This window comes from Nomascus leucogenys, chromosome 6, assembly GCF_006542625.1.
Source record: "Nomascus leucogenys isolate Asia chromosome 6, Asia_NLE_v1, whole genome shotgun sequence".
Lineage (NCBI taxonomy): Eukaryota > Metazoa > Chordata > Mammalia > Primates > Hylobatidae > Nomascus > Nomascus leucogenys.
In genome coordinates, this window is record NC_044386.1 from 68,624,334 (window position 1) to 68,636,652 (window position 12,319).

A 12,319-nucleotide genomic window follows, 5' to 3' on the forward strand; every position below is an offset into this window, starting at 1 on the left:
ATATGAAGTAAAGTCTTTTTCTAAGATGGAGTTAGTTGTCAGAGGTGCTCTACACAAACAGGCAATACTGTTTTTCCTGGGACCATCCCCTTTTGAACTTCACAATTGGAAATTATTGTCTTATCTCCTGAACCCAGACCTTGTCACTCGATTACTCAGTTTGCATGTGAGTTGATTCATTCTGGCCTTTCCCGTTCCTCTAGGGGATGAGATATTCTTTCAGTTCTAGTTAGCCCACAGCAGTACTTTATTTATTCACTTGGACTTTCTGCATTTCAATTTCCACATCCGTTTAGACCAGAATTTTTTTTTTTTTTTTTTTTTTTTTTTTGAGACGGAGTCTTGCTCTGTCTCCCAGGCTGGAGTGCAATGGAGCAATCTCGGCTCACTGCAAGCTCCGCCTCCCGGGTTCACGCCATTCTCCTGCCTCAGCCTCTCCCAGTAGCTGGGACTACAGGCGCCCGCCACCACGCCCGGCTAATTTTTTGTATTTTTTTTAGTAGAGACGGGGTTTCATCGTGGTCTTGATCTCCTGACCTCGTGATCCGCCTGCCTCGGCCTCCCAAAGTGCTGGGATTACAAGCGTGAGCCACCGCGTCCGGCCTAGACCAGAAGATTTTCAAGCTTCTCTGTAAGCAGCTATTACAGAAAGCACCGTATGAGCTCCTGTCTTCAAGACCTACAGTATACCAAAGAGGAAACACACCACTAATTAAAACGAATGGGCATTTACACTAAACACATACTATTTGGGAAGAGGCCTTTGACACTTAGAGCTGAAGACTGGCTCTTTAGACATTTATCTTGAAGAAAGGCAAAAAAGAGCCTATTCCAAGTAGCATAATGACCCATGTGGGAAGCAGACAGTAAAAACGGAAACCCTATAACCACATTTGCAGATAAATCAAAGGATATGGCAGGGTGTTGTCCAGGCAGCAGTAATGTGTGTATGTAGATTCATCCTATGTTGAGGCATGGTAGGTAATATGGGTCTCCTCTTCACTGACAGCAACAGGAAAAGAAAGACTTTACAAAGTAAAAATTACTGAACTAAGATTTGAGAGAAGATCAAAGAGATAAAGACGACATTTGGCATTGCTTTCTACCCAGGGATTCTAAAAAAGATTACCCAGCAGCTGGGAAACTTTGATGTGTTAGAGGTACAAAAGTGAGATCAGGCACCACTATGTCTAAACCTGATAAAATCACCTTGTTTTGGGTTAAGGGGGTGGTTCTCAAGTACCAGGGGACATTTGGCGATGTCTAGAGACATCTTTGATAGTCAGGACTGGGAAGGGATGCTGTTGGCATCTAGTGGGGAGAGGCCAGGGAAGCTCCTAAACTTCCTACAAGGCATAGGACATCCTTTCCACAATAAACAATTATCAGACAGAAATTTCAATAGTCCAGAAATAAGGCGATACCAGATGGCTACTGCTCTCAAGTGCCTGGAACAACAGCAGCACAATCCTTTCTGGAGGTATATAATGTCATCCTACATCTGTACAAACGAACCAATTTTTCAAATAAAATTTCTGTCACACACTCAAGGATAAAGCAGCATATAAGGAAACAAAAATCATGAATGAGAATTAGTAGGAAACATGCTCAATAGAACAAAACATGCACAGGCTTCACATATTGAACCTATCAGCTTACAATGTTCAGGGAGAAAAAAGGAAAAGATTGGATATTTTGGCAAAGAACTGAAAACCATGAAAAGATTACAGGGCAAATTTGGGAGAAAGAAAAATTCTAGAACCAAAAAAATGCAATAATCCCAATTAAGAATGCCCAGGATAGGCTGGGCGCGGTGGCTCACACCTGTAATTCCAGCACTTTGGGAGGCCGAGGGGGGCGGATCACGAGGTCAGGAGATCGAGACCGTCCTGGCTAACATGGTGAAACCTCGTCTCTACTAAAAATACAAAAAAATTAACCGGGTGTGTTGGCAGGCGTCTGTAGTCCCAGCTGCTGGGGAGGCTGAGGCAGGAGAATGGCATGAACCCAGGAGGCAGAGCTTGCAGTGAGCCGAAATTGTGCCACTGCACTCCAGACTGGGCGACAGAGCGAGACTCCATCTCAAAAAAAAAAAAAAAAAAATGCCCAGGATAGGTGTTACAGCAAATTAGAAATAAAGTAATAGAGAATTGGTAAACTGAAAAGCAGGTCTGAAGAAACAATCCAAAATGAAACTCAAAAGAGATGAAACATTGAACAGAAGGTAAGAAATGTAGAGGATACAGTGAGAACAGAAGAGTAAAGCTATATTAGCAGGGTTGATGGCCAAATGTTCCAAAACTAAAGCAAAGCATCAGCCAACAGATTCAGGAAGCTGTTGGAAACCCAAGCAGTATAAAGGAAAAGAGATTCACTCCTAGATGCATCTTAATTAAACTTCAGGGAAACAGAAACAAAAATAAATCTTAAAGGCATCCAGGGAAAAAAAGACATTAAAATCAAAGAGTTGTTATACAGGTTGAGCATCCCTAATCTGAAATGCTCCAGAATCTGAAACTTTTGATCACTGATATGACATTATATGTGGAAAATTCCACACTTGACCTCATGTGATGGGCTGTAGTCAAAATGCAGACGCACAACCTCAGTTTATTCAGGATTTCCAAGGGAAAACAGACCCTCCAGCCATTTAAAAACAGCCATCCAGCAGAATGCCTCCTCATTCCTAGAGGACCCACTTCCTGGTCTCTCAACTGCTTCTGATGTTTCTTCTCATCTAAAAAGGTAAAATTCAGTGTATAGTAACCTTTTAATCAAAACATGCATCAAAGGTAGAGATTGAAAACCTGCCATTGTTTGTGGTTGCTATTGTTTAAAAACTGATACAGGTATTCTGGTGATGCTACTGTGCTGCTTAGTTACCCTGAACATTTTTTTTTCACTGCATTCATGGTACCTCCTAGTTTTTACTGTTAGGTACTTGTGTGAGTAAGTGTAAGAAAATGATTGCTTCTCAGTTGCATATAAATTCAGTCAGGAAAGATGGTGATGCCAAACAACAACAGATGGTCCGTACAGGTGGCTGAGATAGTGGCACCTATGCTTTCTGATGGTTCAGTGTAAACAAACTTTGTTTCATACACAAAATTATTAAAATATATAAAATTACCTTCAGGCTATGTGTTTAAGGTATATATAAAATAAATGAATTTCACGTTTAGACTTGGGTCTCATCCCCAAGATATCTCATTATATATGTGCAAATATTCCAAAATCCAAAAATATTTGAAATCTGAAAAACTTGTGGTCCCAAGTATTTTGGATAAGAAAAACTCAACTTATAGTAGGGTGGTAGATTTAAACTCATATTTGTAATTATGTTAAAAGTAAATAAATTATATACCCCAATTAAAAGACAAATTCTGTGAGAATGGATTTCTTGGGAAGACCAAAAATCTTTACAGCTATTGATGGGATATATAAAGATTCAGGGACCAGGCGCAGTGGCTCACGCCTGTAATCCCAGCACTTTGGGAGGCTGAGGCAGGTGGATCACAAGGTCAGGAGTTCAAGACCAGCCTGGCCAAGATGGTGAGACCCCGTCTCTACTAAAAATACAAAAAAAATTAGCCAGGCGTGGTGGTGGGCGCCTGTAATCCCAGCCACTCGGGAGGCTGAGGCAGAGAATTGCTTGAACCCGGGAGGCGGAGGTTGCAGTGAGCTGAGATCACACCACTGCACTCCAGCCTCGGCAACAGAGCGAGACTCGTCTCAAAAAAAAAGATTCAGAAAGGGTGAGAGTGAAAGGATAAAAAGTGTATAAATATACTATTTAAAGTTACAAAAACTAGATTGTTAGCTGATTTCTCAAGTGAAAGCATGAAATCCAGAAGGTAATTATATGACTTATTCAGTGTTAACACACACACAAAAGAGAAAATTTGTCACCTGAAGCCCTGCCCTAAATTGATACAGCTACATTAATATTCACTAAAGTATACTTTAAGAAAAAAAGCATTACTATACATTAAAAGAAACGCTTTGCATTGAGAAAAGGCTTAACTTACTAGGAAGATAAAACAATTTCATTTTTTATTTATGTGATGGCATAGTCTCAGAATATTTAATAGAAAAATAGAATTATAAGGAGAAACAGAAAAAGCCACCCAACACTGTGGGAGTAACTGACAGATCACACAGAAAGATATTAGAAGGAAGTAGGATCATGAACAGCATGATTAATAAATTGACCTAATCTACATATATAGAACACAACACTCAACAACTCTCTAAGCACATACAAAATATTTACAAAAATTGACTATGTGTTGGATCATAAGGCAAGTCTCAACAAATTTAAAATAACTGAAACTATAAAATACGTTCTGTGAAAGCAAAGCAATTAAAATGGAGATAAATAGCTTTTTAAACTAGAAAATTTCTGTATAAACAGGAAGAAATGCTCTTCTAAATGAACAGTAGGTAAAAAGAAATCACAATGAAAATTTAAAAATATTTTGAGCTGAGAGATAACATTTTTCATGGAAAAACGTGTAATAGAGCAAATTCAGTGTTTAGCAGGGAAGTTATAATCTTAAGTGTATAATTACAAAAGAAGACTAAATATTAATCTCAAAAAATTAGGCATGCTTTAACAAAATATCTTAGGGGGAAAAAAATTAGACAACAATATGTAGAATCAAAAGAAAGTGAAGAATGAAATAAAGTAGAAAATAGAATTAACACCAAAAGTTGCTTTTTTTAAAGTCTAATAAAGTTTTTAAACCACTGGCAAGACTAAATCAAATGAGAGCATGAGAACCAATATCAGAAAGCAGGAACAGAGGACACCAAAAAAATGGAAAAATATTTCATGTTCAGAAATGGGAAGAATTAATATTATTGAAATGTCCAGACTACCCAAAGCTATCTACAGATTCAGTGAAATTCCTGTCAAAATACCAATGACATTCTTCAGAGGAATAGAAAAAACAATCCTAAAATTTATACAAAACCACAAGAGACCCAGAATAGCCATAGCTATCCTAAGCAAAAAGAATAAAACTGGAGGAATTATATTACCTGACTTCAAATTACACTAGAGAGCTATAGTAACCAAAACAGCACGGTACTGGCATAAAAACAGACACATAAACAGTGGAACAGAACAGAGAACCCAGAAACAAATCCACACACCCACAGTGAACTCATTTTTGGCAAAGGTGCCAAGATCATACACTAGGGAAAAGATAGTCTCTTCAATAAATGGTGCTGGAAAAACTGGATATCCATAAGCAAAAGAAGGAAACTAGACCCCTGTCTCCTACTACATACAAAAATCAAATCAAAATTGATGAAAGACTTAAATCTAAGGCCTCAAACCATGAAACTACTACAAGAAAACTTTTGGGAAAATCTTCAGGACATTGGTCTGGGCAAAGACTTCTTGAGAATTATCCCACAAGCACAGGCAACCAAAACAAGCATGGGTAAGTGAATCACATCAAGTTAAAAAGCTTCTGCCCAGCAAAAGATACAACCAACAAAGTGAAGAAACAACCTACAGGATGAGAGAAAATATTTGCAAACTACTTCTCTACAAGGGATTAATAACCAGAATATATGAGGAGCTCAAACAACTGTATGGGAAAAAAAATCTAATAATCTGATCAAAAGATGGGCACACAATTTGAACAGACATTTCTCAAAAGAAGACATACAAATGCAAACAGGCATATGAAAAAGGTGCTCAACATCACTGATGATCAGAGAAATGCAAATCTAAACTACAATGAGATATTATCTCACCCAAGTTAAAATGGCTCATATCCAAAAGACAGGCAATAACAAAATGCTGGCGAGGATGTGGAGAAAAGGAAACACTTGTACACTGTTGTTGGGAATGTAAATTAGTAAAACCACTGTGGAGAACAGTTTGCAAGTTCTTTAAAAAACTAACAATTCAGCTACTATATGACCCAGCAACCCCACTGTTGGGTATATACCAAAAAGAAAGGAAATCAGTATGTTGAAGATTTGTCTTCACTCTGGTGTTTGCTGCAGCACTGTCAGCACTGTTTACAATAGCTAAGATTTAGAAACAACCTAAGTGTCTATCAGTAGATGAAGGGATAAAGAAAATGTGGTACATAGACATGATGGAATACTATTCAGCTAGACAAAAGGACAAGATCCAGTCATTTGCAACAACATGAATGGAATGGAGATCATTATTCCAAGTGAAATACGCCAGGCACAGAAAGACAAATATCACATGTTCTCACTTATTTGTGGGATCTAAAAATCAAATCAATTGAACTCCTGGACATAGAGAGTAGAAGGATGGTTACCAGAGGCTCTAAGGGTAGTGTGGGGCCAGGAGGTGGGGAGGGGATGAAGGTGGGAATGGTTAAAACAAACAAAAAAAGAAATCAGGATGAAAGAAGGGACCCATGGAACATCACTATACAGCCTGTAGAAGATTAAAAAGATGATTTTAAAAATCTTTAACCCAACATATTTTAAAATTTAGAGGAAATGGAAAATTCTTCTAAAAATATTCGATTCACCGAAACTAACAAAAAAATAGAATATCTGAATCTTTCTAAAATTATTAAACATAATCAAACTAAGCCCAAAGCTTTCACTTAAAAAATCCATCAATCATTTAAGGAAGAGATTACATGAAACTTACACAAACTCTTCTCGAGAATAAAAAAGAAAGATGATCAAATAATCTTGATAATAAAATTTGATAAAGGCATATAACAAGGAAAATTACAGGTGATTCTCAGTCATAAGCTTAGATCCAAAAATACTAAACAAAATATTAGCAACCTGGGTTCAACTAATATATAAAAAGATGATATACCATGACTAAATTGGCTTTATAATTCCAGGAACTCAATGGTTTTAATATTGAGAAATCAAGCAATTTAATTCACCATGGTAACAGAATACAGAGGAAAAATTATCATCTCAATTGATGCTCCCCAAAAACATTTGCTAAAACGCATCATGAATTAATAATGGAAAAATGCTTTTACCAAACTAGAATAAATGCATCTGATAAATATGTATTCATAAAACAACCTAATTGACCATTATGTTGAATGGTGAAATACTGAAAGCTTCTCTTTGAGATTGAGATCAAGACAAGAATGCTGCTATTATTATCTCTAATCACTGTTATGCTGAATGAAGATCCTAATCAGTGCAATAATCTAAGAAAAAAGATTAAAGTTGAAGAAACTAGAAAGGAAAAAATAAAACTTATTCACAGATAATATTGTATACACACAAAATTTGAAATAATCTATAGACAAAGTGTTAGAATTAATAAGCACATAAGAGAGATTTTGAATATAAGGCAAACTATATAGTATATAAACACACACACACACACACATACACACATATATATATATCAACAACCAACCAAAAAATAAGTGCCATTTGGAATCACATATAAAGTATACACATGACTTCTACATAGAAAATTATAAATCACTATTGTGAGCAATTAAAAACTTAAACAAATAGAGGGATATAAGCATATTTATACATTGAGTATGTAGGATGTGTCTTAGTCAATTTGGGCTGCTATAAGAAATTACCATAGGCTGGATGTGGTGGCTCATGCCTGTAATCCCAGCACTTTGGGAGGCCATGGTAGGTGGATTGTTTGAGCCCAGGAGTTCGAGACCAGTGTGGGCCACATGGTGAAACCCCATCTCTACAAAAAATACAAAAATTAGCTAGGCATGGTGGTGTGTACCTGTGGTCCCAGCTACTCAGGAGGCTGGGGTGAGAGGATTGCTTGAGCCTAGGAGGCAGAGGTTGCAGTAAGCCGTGATCAAACCACTGCACTCTAGCCTGGGTGACAGAGTGAGAGCCTGTCTCCACAAAAAAGAAAGAAAGAAAAAAATTACCAAAAAATTACCAATTAGTCTCTTTTGTGTTGCTATAATGGAATACCTGAGGCTGAGTGATTTATTTTTTAAAAAAGCTTATTTGTCTCAAATTGTTCTACAAGAATGTTCTACAAGAAGCATGGCACCAGCACCTGCATCTGGCGAGAGCCTCAGGCGGTTTCCACTTATAGTGGAAGGTGAAGGGGAGAGGAAGGAAGCAAGAGGGAGGAGGGGAAGGTGCCAGGATTTTTTTTTTTTGAGACAGAGTCTCACTCTGTCTCCCAGGCTGGAGTGCAGTGGCGTGATCTTGGCTCACTGCAACCTCTGCCTCCCGGGTTCCAGCAATTCTCCTGCCTCAGTCTCCCTCCTGGGCTGGGACTACAGGCGGGTGCTGCCACGCCCGGCTAATTTTTGTATTTTTAGTAGAGACGAGGTTTCACCATATTGGCCAGGCTGGTCTTGAACTCCTGACCTCGTGATCCACCGGCCTCAGCTTCCCAAAGTGCTGGGATTAGGGGCGTGAGCCACCGCGCCCGGCAGGTGCCAGGATCTTTTTAACAACCAGCTCTTGTGGGATCCTCATGAAGGATCCATCCACATGACCCAAACACCTCCCATTAGGCCCCACCTCCAACATTGGGAATCAAATTTCAACATGATGTTTGGAAGGAACAAATATCCAAATCATATCAGGTGGGGAGGCTTAAACAATAAATATTTATTTCTCACAGTTTCTGGAGTCTGGAAGTCCAAGATCAAGGGACCAGCATAGTCAGGTTCTGGTGAGGACCCTCTTTCAGGGTGCAGACAATTGACTTCTCGAATTCTCACATGGTGAAAGTACAGTGAAAGAGCTATCTCATGTATCTTTTATAAAGGCATCTATCCCACTGATGAGGGCTTCATTCTTATGACCTAATTCCCTCCCAAATCACCTCCTAAAACCATCATATTGGGGATTAGAATTTCAGCATATGAATTTTGGGGGGCCATAAACATTCAGTCCGTTTCAGGATGTTAATTCACCCCCCAACTAATAAGTAGATTCGATGCAGTTGCATTTTATAATCCCAGCAAATATCATTGTAAAACTTGACAAGCTGATTCTAATATCTGAATACAATTGCAAAGTGTCAAGAATAGCCAAGATGATCTTGAAGAAGAGAACAAGTTTTTTAGAAATGTATTCTACCAGATATCACGATTTTTTGAAGCTATATAGCTACTATAACAGTGTGAATTTGGCACAAGGATAGACAAATAGAATACAATAAAGACTCCCCAAGCAGACCTATATATAACTATACGATCTGTTACACAAATGCCACTCTAGAAAAGTGCAGAAAAGCTGTTGCAATAAATAGTTCTGGGATAATGGTACATTTATATAAGAAAAAGAAAGCTTGACCTCTAGCTAATATATACATACAAGTATCAGTTCCAGGTACTTTGTAGGTCTACGTGTGAAAGCAAAGCAATCAAATTTTTTAAAGACTGTATTCATGATTTGTGAAAGGAAAATATTTTTAATTAGGACGCAAAAAGTTACCAACCATAAAATTTGATAAGCTTTACTACATTAAAAGTAAGAGCTTCTCTCCTATGAAGGTAAAGACTGGAAGAAGCTATTTGCTACATGGTTCTGATAAAGAACTGTCATCAGAATATATAAAGAACTCTTATAAATTAATATGAAAAGACCCCAACTAATAAAAGAATCAGCAAGAAACTACACAAAAGGAGATAGCCAAATGGCCAATAAATTTTTGGAAAGATACTCAACCTCATTACTGATCAGGGAAGACCGCATAAAAATCACAATGAGATGAGCCAGGCATGATGGTGGGTACCTGTAATCCCAGCTACTCGGGAGGCTGAGGCAGAAGAATCGCTTGAATCCAGGAGGTGGAGGTTGCAGTGAGCTGAGATTATGCCATTGCACTCCAGCCTGGGTGACACAGCGAGACTCCGTCTCAAAAAAAAAAAAAAAAAATCACAATGAGATTATTAGTGTGATTTAATGCACACCCACTGGAATGGTTGAAATTGAAAGAACCGACAACATCCAGTGTTGGTGAAAATGTGGCTCAAGAAAATCCTCTGATGCTGTTGGAGGGAGTGTAAATTGAGACAATGACTTGAAAACACTTGGCATTATCAATAAAGCTGAGCAAACACACACCTTATAAACTAGCAAAATTCCACTCATAGGTAAAATGCTCAGTGGGAGCAGATGCACTTTGGCACGGAGATACACATACGACAATTTTTATAACAACCTTATTCGTAATAGCCAAAACTGTAAATCTGTCAAATTTCCATCAAAAATAGAATATATTTTTTAAATTATGGTATACTCACAGATTAAAATGTTATACAGGGATGAGACAAGTGCAAATAACAAATGGATGAATCTCACCAACAAGGTTGACACACAGGATAATATGCCATGCGATTCCATTTATAGAAAATTCTGACACAGGTAAAATAAACTATAATGTGCAAATATGCATCTTGAGGTGCTGAAACTATAGAGAAGAGCAAAAAAGGGACCCGTGAAAGTTAGGATAATGGGTACTGTGAGGGAGAAGGAGATGTGATTGGGTAGGAGCATGAGTGGATACATAATTTGACAGGCCCAGTGCAAAATGAATATTTAAGATTCCTTGTTCATAAATTATTAGGAATTTTAAAACAGTTTCAGTAGAACACTAACCAAGGTGTGGGGTCTGCTAAGCACAGGATCGTGTCTCACATCCATGAAGCCCTCCTGGGTCAGTACACTCAAAGGACCTCCACGGTGCTGGCAATGTTACAAAAGTCTTTGAAAATAATTCAATAAGCTCTACTACATTTTGTGTCTTTTTCTGTATATATATGATAAAGCATGATAAAGAAAGGACATTTTTTAAAGGACCAAAACAAAACAAAATACAGGAGTCATATTTTATTCCAATCCAAGGAGCTTTGGAGGCTAATGCAGATCAAATTATGTGGGGAAAAAAAAGAAGAAAGGAAGGAAGGAGAGAGAAAGAAAAGAAAAAAGGAAGGAAGGAAGAGAAAGAAAGAAAGAAAAATCTAGAAAGAAAAAGAAAGAAGAAAGGAAAGAGAAAAGAAAAAGAAAGAAAGAAGAAAGAAAAAAGAGAAAGAAGAAAAGAAAGAAAAATGAAAGAAAGAAAGGAAAGAAAGAAAAAGAAAGAGAAAGAGAAAGAAAAAGAAAGAAAGAGAGAGAGAAAGAAAGATCCTAGGGCATTGGAAGGCTGGGGTATTGTCATAGCTCTCATTTATGACTTTAGGCAAGTCGCCTGACCTTTTAGAATCTTGGTTTCTCAATCTGCCAAATGCACATTCACCTCTCTACTTGACAAAGTTATAAGAATCAAATTATATGAGTAGCACTTTAGAAAGAACAAATGTCATACACTATACAATAGTGGCACTGGAGAATTCTGTATGCTTTAAACTTCATGTTTATATATCCCTATGCTATGTACACCAGACGATTTCATTTTACAGTGGTGTCTCCTGGTTACCTTCTTCATGTTTTGCTTTGGGCTAGGTCAAGGGATGGCAATTGAATTTCCAGGCTCCTTTGCAACCTCATGCCCATTTGAATTCCAGGATTGAAAGGCCAGACCCACATAAATTTGTTACTACAGCCATCTCTCCTACACACAGAGTCTAAAGTAACATCCTGCTTCCTGCACACAGCACTGAGACCACTCATTTCTATTTGGGTGATTGGGAGTCAGAGGGAGAGCCTGTGTATTTGAACTAAGAATTGATGCTCATTCTCAGGAATTGAATAAAAAGAGGGATTCTGGTCCTTTGGGATAAAATCCTATAGTCCCCTATACAATTCTGTCTTAGGCCCAAAGTTTCATAAGTAATTTTGATCATGTAGTCAGAACCTGCATGGCATTCATTCCACGTATTGAAAGTCTTCATTCAGATAGGATGAATTTTTTTGAAAAGCAGAAAAATATAGAGAAGAAGCAGGTAACTCCCAGGTCTGAAAGGACACCTTGAAGCGGTCATTTTAAGAGACCTCTATTCAAAACATGAGCAAATCCAGCCACATCTGCAGTTCCACCACTGTGTGTGAGTATATCTCCATGTAGAGTTGTTCAGATAGATTCTTGTAGGTGCTGACTTCACAGATCTTAAGTGCTTTTGGTACCATATTGTCTGTAATGCCCTTGGGTATACAGATTGGGTCTTATAGTTTCTTCATATTTCTTCAAAACGTCTAGGGGAGTCCTTTGTGAGCACTAAGAAAATATCCTAGGGAGATTTGAGTGTCAGTGCAGTGAGGGTCTGCGTTTCCTCCCAAATTTATACCCACTTCAGACTATTATTTAGGCCTCTGAAGAGCCTCTCTTGGGAGCCATCCCCATCAGACTTAAAAGCTTCAGCTGTGGCCATAGTTTATATTTTAGAACCAT